The sequence below is a fragment of the Sinocyclocheilus grahami genome, unplaced genomic scaffold, assembly GCF_001515645.1.
Source record: "Sinocyclocheilus grahami isolate Dianchi unplaced genomic scaffold, SAMN03320097.WGS_v1.1 scaffold161.1, whole genome shotgun sequence".
NCBI classification, from domain to species: Eukaryota; Metazoa; Chordata; class Actinopteri; order Cypriniformes; family Cyprinidae; genus Sinocyclocheilus; species Sinocyclocheilus grahami.
This window is the reverse complement of record NW_015505340.1, coordinates 577,599-591,249: the sequence shown is the minus strand read 5'-3', so window position 1 is coordinate 591,249 and position 13,651 is coordinate 577,599.

Here is a 13,651-nt window from a genome sequence, read left to right as displayed (position 1 = left end):
CCCCCCCCCCCCCCCCCCCGTCATGAAGATGTCATACTCTTGGGTATCCTTGTTGACACTATCCTCTGGTTTTGGGCATTCACTTTAGGTGCATTGATGTTGTTTTAGTGTCTTTGATAAAACAAGTAGCTACATGCACATGCAAAGGATCGAACGACTATCAGGAAAAAGTCCTTGAAGGCACCTTAAGTTTGAATGAATCGTTAAACTCCTTTATATTTATCTTTCAGGTGCTCTTCGCTGCCTCCCCGCTTATAATTTATTCATCAGAAAGTTGTGGAGCATTCATAAGAGTTAGCGTTGATTAATTGGATTTTACTGTGGGATGGTTGGGAAAGAAAGGAACAGGGGGGAATGAGGAATGGGAGCTAGAGAGAGAGAGAGAGAGAGAGAGAAAGAGAGAGCGCTAGTGAGCGAGTGCAGGCTTGTGTGGTTTGGCAGACTGCCGGTACAAACTGTTTCAAAGTTTTAGGGCCTTTATTTATTTTTCAATCATCTCTGGTTTATTATCAGGAATCCCTGGACAACCGGATGCATAATCTCACATTGTTCACAAGGCTAATTAAAACTCAGCCAGGCTTCTAGTCTATTAAATCCTCCGAGCTTGGATGGAGAGTGCGAGATGTTGCCCTACATTCCTAACAAGGCCCATGCTGCATTTATGTCACATTTCTTTGCTGGTCCTTAGACGTCCCCATCCTGCACCCCATATCCGATGCCCATAAATACGTACCAGTGTTGGGCAAAATTCACAGTTGCCGAATTGGCTCCCTTTCAGTTCATTAGTGTGCATTTGAATTGATCTGACTGTCTGTCATTCCATCATTCAATCTATCATTCTATCTGTCATTCCAACTATTGTTCCATCTGTCTGTCTGTAAGGTATCTAAACCTTTACACTTTTTTAAAAACTTTAAAGCAAGGCTTTATCAAGCCAACATTCAGAGTGTGTATATTAATTCTACTTTCTTATATCCAAGTTCAAACTGTGATTGTACATTATGTATTTTCATCAATTCAAATTTAACTTAATTTCAGGAAATTTAAAAGGCATTCTCAGTTAAATTCTGAATGGCACACAATTGTGTTATTTACATAACCACAGCTCTCCAAACCCTCCCGTTTTTTTTCACCTTGTCACATTTCCAGTACCTGACTTCTTCACAAATTCCCTCGTTTGTGTTTACAAGCGTTGCCCGTGCTCTTTACGCCGTCCTGTGTGGGCACCCGTCAGTGCCAGCATGGTGCCTCTTTCTGACTGGCTGGGCAGCAGCATCAGTGGTGTTGCGTGGGGGGTCTGCCAGACCCCGGTGTTGCCCACAGGCACAATGCTCAGCAGAGGGTCCCTGAGGTGAGAGGACCCTGTTCTAATCATGACACCATCTGTTGGGGAGAAGGTTACAACAGTGCCACGCTGATATCACTCTGCTTCTCTCCGCGCATCCTGACAATATCTCTCCATCTTTTTCCCGGGCCAGCAGAGGGGCTCTGCATCTGGGGGGTCATATAAACAGCCAGAGGGGGCAGAGCTCTGTGACTCGAGGGGCCTGCCAATCAGGGCCATCTGGGCCAGACCCGCCAGGCAGAAAGAAGATCAGGGCTCGTGGGAGCACAGGAAGACTGTGTGGGCCCTGTTTGGATGCTGCCACCAAGGGTTGTGTTATTGCGTAAATCTCAACAAACCCTTAAACACTTCTGTTTACATTAGTTTAACTCAGCAAAGGTCACCTATTAACCCTTTTAAGCCCTGAGGGCATTTTTGCCTCACTGAAGTTGATGTTTTTTCTGAGTGACATACACAAAAATAATGACTCATAACTCGAAGACTGTAGCAAGGAGAGTCAAAAGGTTGGTATCGTTTGATAGAAAACTTTCTGTACTTTCAGTGGAAAAAAATTATTTCATTTGCACATTCTCCTGCTGAGAAATAGCATATAAAAAATAAAAGAAAAATTTGAGTGCTCGAGAAATTTTTCATATCTGTCTTATTTGGCATTCAATATCTCAGGACAGAAATAAGGTAGGAGTTTTTTTTGTCATTTATCAGCAAATAACTCTGCACTACTTTGGAGTTAATCAAAGTGGCTACATGCATTGTAAAGCTCAGACTCTTTTTGTTGATCAAGGCAGTGGTTTGAAAAATATGATTAGTAATATTGTCACGGAGGGGGGGGGAGTCCCGCCCGCAGTACACTTCGGTTTAGAGGGACTGCTTAGCGCTCGTTAAGAGTTGATCAAAATAATTACATTCATTAAAAAGTTGAGATTCTAAGCTTTAAAATGATACCTATTTTGTGTTATTCCATTTCAGGGGTTGCTTACTAATTTGATTTTTAATTTTTTCGTGAGGGTGGGTTTAAAGGGTTAATTAACAATCCAGCAAAAAGCTCATTTATCTGAGCCACCGAATGTGTGTCTCTGCAAGCGGATAGAGTGGAGGAATATCATTTGGATAGGAATGTTTTTAAAGCCGTCCAGGCTCCTTAGCACACTACAAATTCTTTATAGCAGTACTTTTCAGTAGTTGTGTGACCTCTAATGTTTTATTCACCCTATTTGTTTAGCTTTTCATCTGGAATTTTGGAACAGGATTATTGTAGTTTTGAATGTATTTTTTATTTGTTTTTATTTTCATTCTGCATTTTCAGTTTTCAGTTTTTACATTTTTGTTTACATATAATTGGTGGCTGACTAAATACTTTTTTTCCCCACTGTATGTTGTGTTTATATACAGTATATATTCATTATTTTTATTTAAATTGAAAGAAATGTATTCATTTATTTTCATTGTAGTTTTCCTTAACAGTAGTAACACAACTTACTAGTACTTAAACTGAGTTCACAGATTAATTCTCTATAGTCAAATTGTAGTCAGATTTTTTCCCTCCAATTTATAGTGCATATGAATCCACAATACAGTCTTTTCAATCGCTAACATAGCACTCCCTCCAGCTTTAGCTTGCTCGCTGCTAATTGCTGTCAACATTCTCCCTGTTACTTATGTTCTGGTGAAGCTATGAATGCCCAGTTAATCTCCACAAATTACTCCATTGTTCAGAGCCTTTATGTCCATGTCGCTCAAATTCACCCCATCAGGTGCACAATGGAGTGAAAGGTAATCATGTTATAGGTTTAGAGAATGTATTTTGTTCTACATTCGCCTGCAGAATATTCCACTGTAAGAACCTGCAGGAAACGTCCTGAGACAGTGTTCCCATCATCCATGTCTGTCGCTATAGGAGCAGGAGAGAGAAAAATCAAACCGCGGGTTTAAATTTGTTGGACCCTTGAGCAAAGTCAATATGTTTGATTTGGCAGACATGTTTTTTTTATAAAGCACTTCTGTCAAATCCATTCGCTAGCAGTCGTCGTTCTCCTTTCTCACTCGCTCACTCGCTCTTTGGGGCAAGGTTTATACCCGCCAGCATACAAGCTAAATCACGCTTGCTCAAAGCTGTCCACACCCTCCACCTCCCACGTCAACAGCGGTTTGTTGGGGAAATATGTCTCCTCCTAATGATAGCTGTGGGGCACAGGTACTTATTTAGCAGGGGGCTAAATCGGGCATGTCAGCAGAGACCTGTGTGGTCTCGGTAAACTACGGCGACAGAGTATGAGGGAATAAATCGAGTGCTTTCAGCCTTCAGTAGAGATGCTCTGAAGGACAGGACAGCATCCTGCATATTAGAGAACTGCTTGACCTTTCGTTGGAGAGGAAGGGGATTAGTCCACTTCCTGCTTTCTCTGCCCCCTCAAAGTAAGTTTAGACTTCAGCTCTGTGGAGATTAGGTTTCAAATATATTTCAAATGCAGCCAGCTTGAAAAGACAGGCAAAATAGGTTTAGGGAAAAGAGAGGAAGATCTTTTTATGTCTCTCTTTTAAAGGGAAAGGACGGGTGAATCAGTGTCATAGCCATTTAGAGCAAAAATATTTTTTTTTTATTATTTTTTTTTACACTGTGTCCTAACCAAACGCTGCACGATGTGACACAATCAGAGCCATTGGGATTTTTTTTTAATGCTTAATGCACAGTATCACAAAGGATTTCAAAAAGCCTCGGCGGACTAGCCAACAGGGTGCAACAGAAATATTTCATATATTAATTTTTTTAAATAGTTTTTTTGTTATGTCCATACATACATTGTTTACATTTTATTTATTTATGTATTTATTTATTTATTATATTTGTATCTATTTATTACAAATGAACAACTGAAATTAAATTTCATTAGTCAATAACATAGAAACTTTTTTTCATTGTACCATACCTGGTTTAGACATGGTGCTAGACATTTCATTGCTGTACCTTTGTGTGTTATAATAAAGAAAGTTTGCTAAGAGGGTTCTGTTACTGTAATGCCTTCCAATAAAAATAAAGCATTTGATACAGAGACCTTACTTAAAGCCATTAATGCTGTAAATCAGCACAGATCCACAACTCCCCAGCACAGACACCTGGGAGTAGAGAGCTCCTCCCATTATGGGCGAATTAAACTTAATCCAGAGGTGGATTGTGGCTTTGATCTCTAAAGTGTTTGGCTCTATTGTCTCTGATTTGAAACAGTGTAACGCACTGGGCTCGCTCAGCCCGGTTGGCCACAGCAACTGCGGCGCTCTCGGGCCCTTTCATCTGTGCCTAAACCCTCTTCCGGAACTGTCACGAGCTGAGGTGCTAGAGGGGGTAACCATAGTGACAGGCGGTAATTGGCCTGAGTGCGAGAGCGTTGGCACAGCTGCCACTGCTTTTGAAGTATTTACTCTAAAACGACTGAGTCTTCCCACGTGAAATGGAGGATATCAAATGCTGCACTTCTCATAATGGACGAAAAGTATAAATCACAGGCTTTTTGGTGTCACATTTTGAAAAGTATTGCCGGCTTTTTTTTAGGACAAATTGCTATTTGAGATTATTTTCACACCCAATCTCCAGATCAGAACGGCTTGTGTTATTTTAAATGCCCTAGGGAGAGGTGAGTCTAGTCCTGGGAACATTTTAGATGTTAATGTGTATGTGTTTCTTTTGGGTTCAGTCTCACACTAAGTGAATGTCATCAGCTGTTTCCTGAGGCTGTCACATAAATTTTGTTCTCTGTGAATATGTTACCTGAAAAAGTACAGTGTTGAGATGTACAAACTTTGAATGAAAAGAAACTGACACCACTTATAAAGGTACGGGAAGTCAAAAGGTTGGACTTAACATTTTTACAAGATATTTTATATTTTTCAACAGGGTTTTCATTAACGTTTCAGTAACCACAATAGTTACGGAAGGTGCTCACGAGAAGAAATTCTGTTTGCATGAGGAGGTAACCATAGCAACAGTAGGTCACTTGGGCACTTTTCGACAAGATCATTTTCAAACGTAACGTTGAAAAAGCATAGATTCTTTCATTGTTTCATAATGTTTGTTTTAAATTGACACAGCAAAATGTACTAGTGTTTTGTTAAAACAAATGCCAAGACTATATGTAGAAATTAACCTTATAATTAACCTTATAAAAAAAGTATTGTTTGTTGTTGGTTCATCATACCAAATGCTGTACAGTATTGTTCATTTCAGTAACCTAGTTAGTGTTACTAGAAAGTCCTTTAACCCTTTCGCACGTGAGTTTAAAATATTCTAGCTGAGCCCCCAGCTTGAGTTTTTTTTAGGCGATCGTTATTTTAGAATGTATTGCCTTATTGTTTCCATGGCGACGCATCATGCTTGTCATGTGACACAACGCAGCCACAATAGATCTGTACGACACATGGATCGCGTTTCATTTTTCCTGTTTTATTCAAAATATTCACAAACATGCTCACTATATTATGATATATCTGATATTCCGATTCTGAAATATGTGCAACTAAATCTATTTGGTAGTTTAAACACTTTTATATCGACCATGTTAGTTCGCGCTGAATCCGAGCTGTGGGATTTACAACACGCAAATTCATCCTCTCCTCCCGAAACACGTTAAAGTAGGTCTCCGGTAAACTGGGAGAAGAGCAGAGTAAACTTTATAGTTACCTACACAATCTGTATATGATATCAATAAAAACATGTCGTCAGATTATATTTGTAAGGATCATTATTGCCGTTTCCTTAGACATCAGCGTGTATTTTACAAACCATAAATGTATGGTTTTGCTAGTACTTATGTGTATTTAAATGTCTGAAACCTAAAATAAGCATTATATGGTTGAAAACACTGAATATTTGTGATAATATGACAGCCAAAGCGCGAAAGCAGATTTAAATTCAGCAGTTGATGACGTGACGCACTCAAAATTGTAATCACACCGGTGTGATCAGTCTTGGTTGGTCCCTGAAGTGTATGATCACACCGGTGTGATCGTACGCGTTAAAGGGTTAAGCTTCTTGACAATTGGCTAATTGTGCAATCACAGTTTGGGTAGTATGAGATGATTCTGTTATGAAAATCCCCTATACACATATCTTTGAAAAGCTGAATTGTGTCAGAGAACTTGATAACTGAAATGTTTGGTCCAGAGTCCACAGCTTTATTCACTGTTAGCTCCCTTATTCCTTCATTAACAAATTCTGGAGAGTCTATGTGAAATGTTAGGATGCCCACATTACTGACTCAGGAGGTGGGGATGAATTTTGAGTTCGATTTCTGTCGCTTCCTCAGAAATACAGAGCTCAGTATGTGAACTGAAAACAGATGAGATTAAAATATTTTTTAAAAATCCCTCATGCATTGCAAATAATAAAGTGGGTGAAAGACACAGGCCAAGCTAATACTCCATGGAAAAATTTAATATTATCATTATTTATCCTCTAATATCAAATGTTGAAGGAAGTTGGTAATCTTTGTTATGATTTGGAGTATTTACTTCAGAATTTAGATAACTTATTGTCTTTGATCCAAATTAAACAAGCCTCAAGAATTATTTTTGAATGCATTTAAATTTTTTTTGTATTGCATATTATGAATGCCGCTGTGTGCTAGTCTAAATGACCTCATTATAACATCTCCATCTTGGTAGGATTCCACCACTTCTAATGAGCCCCGTTTGAGTTTTAAGGAACTATTACAGCAGCAGAATGAATTTTATGTTTTAAGTCTTTTACAAATCATTTAGAATCTTTAACTAGTGCAGCCATGACGCCTTAAAAAAAGTCTGAAACAGCAGCTTAGAGCGTGTCAAACTTCTTCATACATTACTCAAACTTTTTTTCCGAAGGAAACATTAAACATCTCCATCACCATATCAGCAAAAGGACAGAATTACAGCAGTAAGGCCTTCAGAAGCGCTGTGTAACTGTGGTTTTAGCGTGGGTAGCAGGGTTTTCTTAAGGGTTTCTTATTGACCAATCAGCATGCATGACAAGAACTGTCTGTTTTATGATATATATATCATTAACTCATCTCTAGAACAAGAAACATGCTATTATACAGAAACTGATGCCTGATATCTGTGGTGTGAGATTTGGCTGGAGTGGATCTGCGGTTTATCCTGCTGTATCCAGCCAAAGCTGGCAGCCACTCATGCTTCTCAGTGGAACCATGATCGATGGAGAGGAGAATATCTGGGCCTCTTCTGTATCAGCAAAGGGCTTAATTGAGAATAAGAACCCTCCCCAGGAGACACAGGGTGGAATCACTGCAGCTGCTCCTCGGCAAGCGACTCGGTCGCTTTTGAGGAATGGACTAATGTACTCGCGCAAAATGGCAGCTGGGAAGAGCGCAAGCGAATCAGCCCTGTCTTCTGTAAAAAGCCACAGTGTTCTGACTTCCTCTGTCTTCCCCTCATCCCTCTTTTCTTTTCTTTCATACTCCGTTCCTCAATGGCTTCCCAGCCGTTATTCATCACAGCTCATATTTGATTCAATTTGGTAATAGAAGGATAAATAGGCCAGTGAGATGGCTGCAAATTACGTGAAGTCTCCGCGCCTGACATTTTCGATTGGAGTCTGGCAGAGTTTGAAAGCTGGCAAGCACGACTCAAAGCCCAGATGCCTGTAGCGACTCTGCAGCCAGCGTGGCGCTCTGGTGCCTTAGGTTGTGTTGAAGGAGCACTCTAGCAAAAAATGGAGAACTTGACTATTTGTTTCTTTGCCTTATTTTTATTTTTCACTTCAGATGTAGCACTGTATCATTTTCCTTACCTCAGGGAAGGCTGTCATCTTTGGATGATATGACCACCGGTTTGACAGATTTGTGGATTGATGAGAGACCTCTAAGGATTTCAGGCAAGTTTTTAGACTAGCATAAAAAAAAAGATCATCACTGTACTTTATTTACTTTAGCAAATTGTGGTTGTTCATTGTTTTTACCGAGCTTATTAACAGGGCTCCATGGTAACATTTTTTTTGTGATGTTACAGTACAACATGTGCTCAAACATTGGATATACTTCAATATAACTAACAAGAGCTTTGATGGTCATTTGATTGAAATATATTGGTAATATGCTTTTATAATAACTTCTGTGAAACATTAACAAATATTATGTAATCCTTAACAGAACAGCAGTTAAAACATTGAAATGGACATTAAAATGGACAAAGTTTTATGTAACATTTAAAAAGAAACTAAGATAAACTGTTTCAATAGAAATAGTTTAGAAATAGCCTATGTACTGTAGGTGAAGGCTTTGTTCATCAATATTAATTAAATTGTAAGTAGGCCTTATTGGATGAAAGACAGTAATCATTTGGCAGATTTACAAATCTTATTATGAAGTCATGGGTCATGAATAATTAGTACTTCACTGGGTGTTCCTGGAAGGTTGCCAAACAACCAATTATATATATATATACCATCTAATTATATATATATCATCAATTTGAATCATCTAGCATTTTAACATCTATTTAAAAGTGTAATCATTATGACAAAAAAAACTAAAACCGATGAGACGGAATGGACAAAGATGTTGGTTCATGTGTACTTAGACTAACAACTAAAAAAGCAGCTCTTGATTTGGAAAGCAACGCAAAGCAGCCAATTGCATTAAGTAAATGAAGCAAGTGAGTTTTCTTGGACGTCACCTGTAGGTCAACATTCATTTTGTTGTGTTGTCTTTGGTCCTTTGTGTTTGTTATCCAACAATTCTGCCTTTACAGTTTCCTCTAGAGAGTGCTATGATGAAAGCCCTGTCTTTGCTGACCGTGTTTGTGCGTGTCTAGTGTGCGATAGATTGACTGGTGTAGGGAGACACTGATGAATGAAATGGAGTGCTCTCGTTGCTGCTAACTTAACGTTGATTGAATGACAGGCAGGGTACAATTGGGCGCACACTGAGGTGTGAGCCCACAGGTAACAAAACCCGTAATTATTTTCATCATGCAAGTTTGGAGTCGTGCGAGAAGCTCAATAAAAGGTAAAAAAATTTTTAAAAAAAGGAGAAAACTGACTGCTTGACAGATGACAACATTGTTTATGCCTGCTGCTGCTGAGTTAGATGCAATTCAATCAGGCAGAGAGATACATATATTTTATTGCAATTATGCAAAATAACAATGTCACCCCGAGCGTCCCGGCTCTCATATTTGACGGTCTTGATGTAGTTTTTTCGCACACGGGCGGCCCTCGGTAAATGCCGCGGTAAATGAGTCGAGCCTTAAAGGGGACACCGTCTGTGTAGAGGAGGTGAATTACATGTTGTCAATGCACATCCTGGTGAAAAATTACTCCAGTGTAATTTCCTTAATACGGCATGATAAGGAACAATAAGCTTTTGCGTTTAATGACATTAGCCAGCCATCGCTGAGCTGTAATTAAATGGATTGAAACGAGTGATTAGCCAGGTTTCTTGAAACTATAAAATGTAATTGGAAATTTATGCAAATGTGAGTATCCCAAGGTTATGTCTCGATCCTCCAGTGCTCTGGCCAGAGATGGCGTGGTGGTCTCCAGAGTTACCAGAGCACACAGGAAGAGAGTGAAACTTGGAGCGTTAATCAAAGTGTGTTTACACATAGTCTCAAGACAGGGTGACCGTGCCTTTGTCAAAATCACTGTTGTATTAAGAGCTCTTCAATCATTGCCTTCATTTTAAAAAGGGTCAGTGACGTCATCCAAGATGAACATCTACTTAGTTGTCACTGCATAGTTTCAACTTATGTATGCATGTATGTATGTATGCGTGTGTGTATATATACTGTATGTGTAATATATATATATATATATATATGTATATGTGTATATATATATATACACACACACACACATATATATATACGGCGCGAACACCAAGTTGATTCGTCTTTCGCATCTCCTCCTTATGTTTGAACAGACACATACACACAGAATTATGTCAATAGTACCCATCTTTGACGATCATTCTCGTAAACGCAGTCGGTTATGTTTTAAATGAATGTAAACAGCTGAGAAAGAAATCGGATGTGTATCATTATACTGGATCTGTGCAGTCAGATTTAAAGGGACAGCAGCCTCTAAATACGTGGTGCTGAATATGTCACTAATGTTAACAAAACAACAAAACGGCTATAACAAAGATTAATCTAAATTGTATTTATACAGTGAACACTATGCAGTGTTATTTTACACTTAATTATTACATTTCTGTATCTGAATACTACTGTTTATTTTATCTATGCTTGTAAATTGTATATTTCTTTATTTTTTTATTTTTTTATTTTACTGACTGTTCACTTGCCTTTAGTCATGTTTGAACTTTCTCAGACTATAGTTTTTGCTGTGGTATATGAAGAATTACTTGGTGTATGGAAAGCAAAATTAGTGTCATTAATTTTTTTGTTTCTATGTTCACACTGATGTTAAAATTACATTTTCTGATTTGTGACATTACTTTTTATGTAATGCTAAAACACTGCTGGTCACTTTCAGAAGTTATAGTGATTCTTTCTTTTCTTTGACCTTCACTGCGGACAAATTAGCATAATTAAAAACTTAAATGATCGCTTTATTTCTTCAAATAACAAGTCAAGAGAGTAGGGGTGCTCTTTATTTTTTTATTTTTTTATTTTACTGACTGTTCACTTGCCTTTAGTCATGTTTGAACTTTCTCAGACTATAGTTTTTGCTGTGGTATATGAAGAATTACTTGGTGTATGGAAAGCAAAATTAGTGTCATTAATTTTTTTGTTTCTATGTTCACACTGATGTTAAAATTACATTTTCTGATTTGTGACATTACTTTTTATGTAATGCTAAAACACTGCTGGTCACTTTCAGAAGTTATAGTGATTCTTTCTTTTCTTTGACCTTCACTGCGGACAAATTAGCATAATTAAAAACTTAAATGATCGCTTTATTTCTTCAAATAACAAGTCAAGAGAGTAGGGGTGCAACAGATCACAAAACCCACGGCTCGGATCATATTGCATTATCATACCAGATTTTGAGTAACAGATCGGGTCATTTTTCAGATGAGCAAAAAAATATGGTTCTTTATTATTTAAATAACAGAATACTTCTTTGATACCACAGCAAAAACTAGTAGCATATAGGGATGGTTGGGATGTAACGATTCACTCAACTCACAAAACTGATTTCACAATAAAAATTTCTCACAATTTTTCTTTTTACCAAAATGAGATTTAAGACAAATTATAAATGGAAAATTGCCCTTTTATTATTTCTCCAACAAAATACTGCACATTTCTTTGTGAAATTGAAATATTATGTCAAATAATAAAACTAACTTGAAATTTTAAAACAAATCCCAAATCAAATAATTAATTAATGCAAATAAAATAAATATCTTCATATAAACAAACTAATGCTTTGGCTTTGCTTTTTCCATTTAAAATCAGAGGCAACCACTGCATTTTAATCATGATCCAAACAAAGATGCTAAATACATGTTATTTAGATTGCAATTGTTTAAATTCTATTAAATCATAAATCTAAAAATTAAAAGAGAATTTCTGAAAGATAAAATATGTCATAGTGCCCTAATAGTGTAAAAATTAACTTGTTATTAAATAGTTAAAGATGTGGATTTAATTAAACCATTAAAATGCAAACCAAGAGGGAATTTTTTTTTTTTACCGAAATCACAGAATTTAGGAAAATATAAAAAGTATTTCATAAAGCCCTAAAAAATTTATTTTTGTTAAACTTTGTAAAATGTTGTTAATTTATTAATTTATAATTTTATGCCATATTAGCATCAAAGGCTATATTAATGGAAAACTCAAAAGTAACAATTTAAAACTGTCTTAACAATAATAACTCAATGAATTGTATGCAGTAATTTAACAATATATAGAAATGGATCAATTCTAATGTTTTCCTTAGAGGAACTGTCCATTAATGTAGTTTCTAAAAAATAAAAATCACAAAGGCAATTCTTCTTCTTGGGTTTACATGGGTTTGTCTTGTGTGACATACAGTCTGGTTATTACCAGGCTTGGCTTTCTGATCACTACAATTTTATTGAACCGTTAAAGCAGAATTCATAACTGAAAGCTGAATCTGGGAGGTGTTTTCATCACTCACCGGCTGGTGCTGCGGGAGCGTCTGGCGCTGCTGTAGCTCTTGGGTGGAGTTTTTGAGCGTTTTCTGTTCTTGTCATCCTTCCTCCGATCTCTACATCAGAACCAAACAAGCCGAGCGACGACAGTCATCATCAGGCTAGTATTTTCATATCTAATTAATATTAGGGCTTATTTGTGCCATCATATTTCTACAGTAACCAATCACACGATTCCGCTGAGTTTATGAATGCAGCGGCGTTCAGATGTTTTGTTCAGTGCTCTCTCGCGAATTCTCTCCTCATAAACACAGTGCAGATGTGCGTGCGATGCAAGAATAAGAGCTTTATTCATCGTACGTAGACGGCTTCACGCACTGCAACGGGATTATTCTTTGATGGTGTAAATGTTCTTTGCTCGCTTTCTGTCGCTGCTGTTTGAATAACTGAGGAAATGTAAGCATTATGGTTTTATTAAATGACTATCATTAGGGATGTAACGATTCACTCAACTCACGATTTTTTTTAATTTGAACAAAATGAGATTTAAGACTAATTATAAATTAAATGTGTCCTTTTATTATTGCTTGAACAAAATACTGCACATTTCTTTGTGAAATTGAAATATTATGTCAAATAATAAAACTAACTTGAAATTTTAAAACAAATCCCAAATCAAATAATTAATTAATGCAAATAAAATAAATATCTTCATATAAACAAACTAATGCTTTGGCTTTGCTTTTTCCATTTAAAATCAGAGGCAACCACTGCATTTTAATCATGATCCAAACAAAGATGCTAAATACATGTTATTTAGATTGCAATTAGATTGTTTAATTTCGAAATTTGAAGCAAAAAAAGAATGGTTTGATTTTAGCTTTGTGAATGAGATGCAAATGTCACTCTCTGACAGCAGGTGGCGCTTATGGAACAGCAGGTGTTTATAGGCTGCTGCTCCTTTAAGACCGAATGCACGGATCCAATGTAATGATGCAGTTGAGATTTCTGTCTCCACTGTTCACGTTCACTTAAGACATAGCCGACTGTGTTTACAAGAATACTTGCTGAGACAGTTATTTTGAGATCATTTTGTGTGTATGTGTTCATTCAGATGCAAGGATACGCGAAAGTGGAATCAATTCTGTGTACACGCATTGTCTGAAATGCGGCTCTCTGTGCACGCTTTGAATGAGTGCAAATCATCAATTTGAGTTCCCATGATCAACTACGA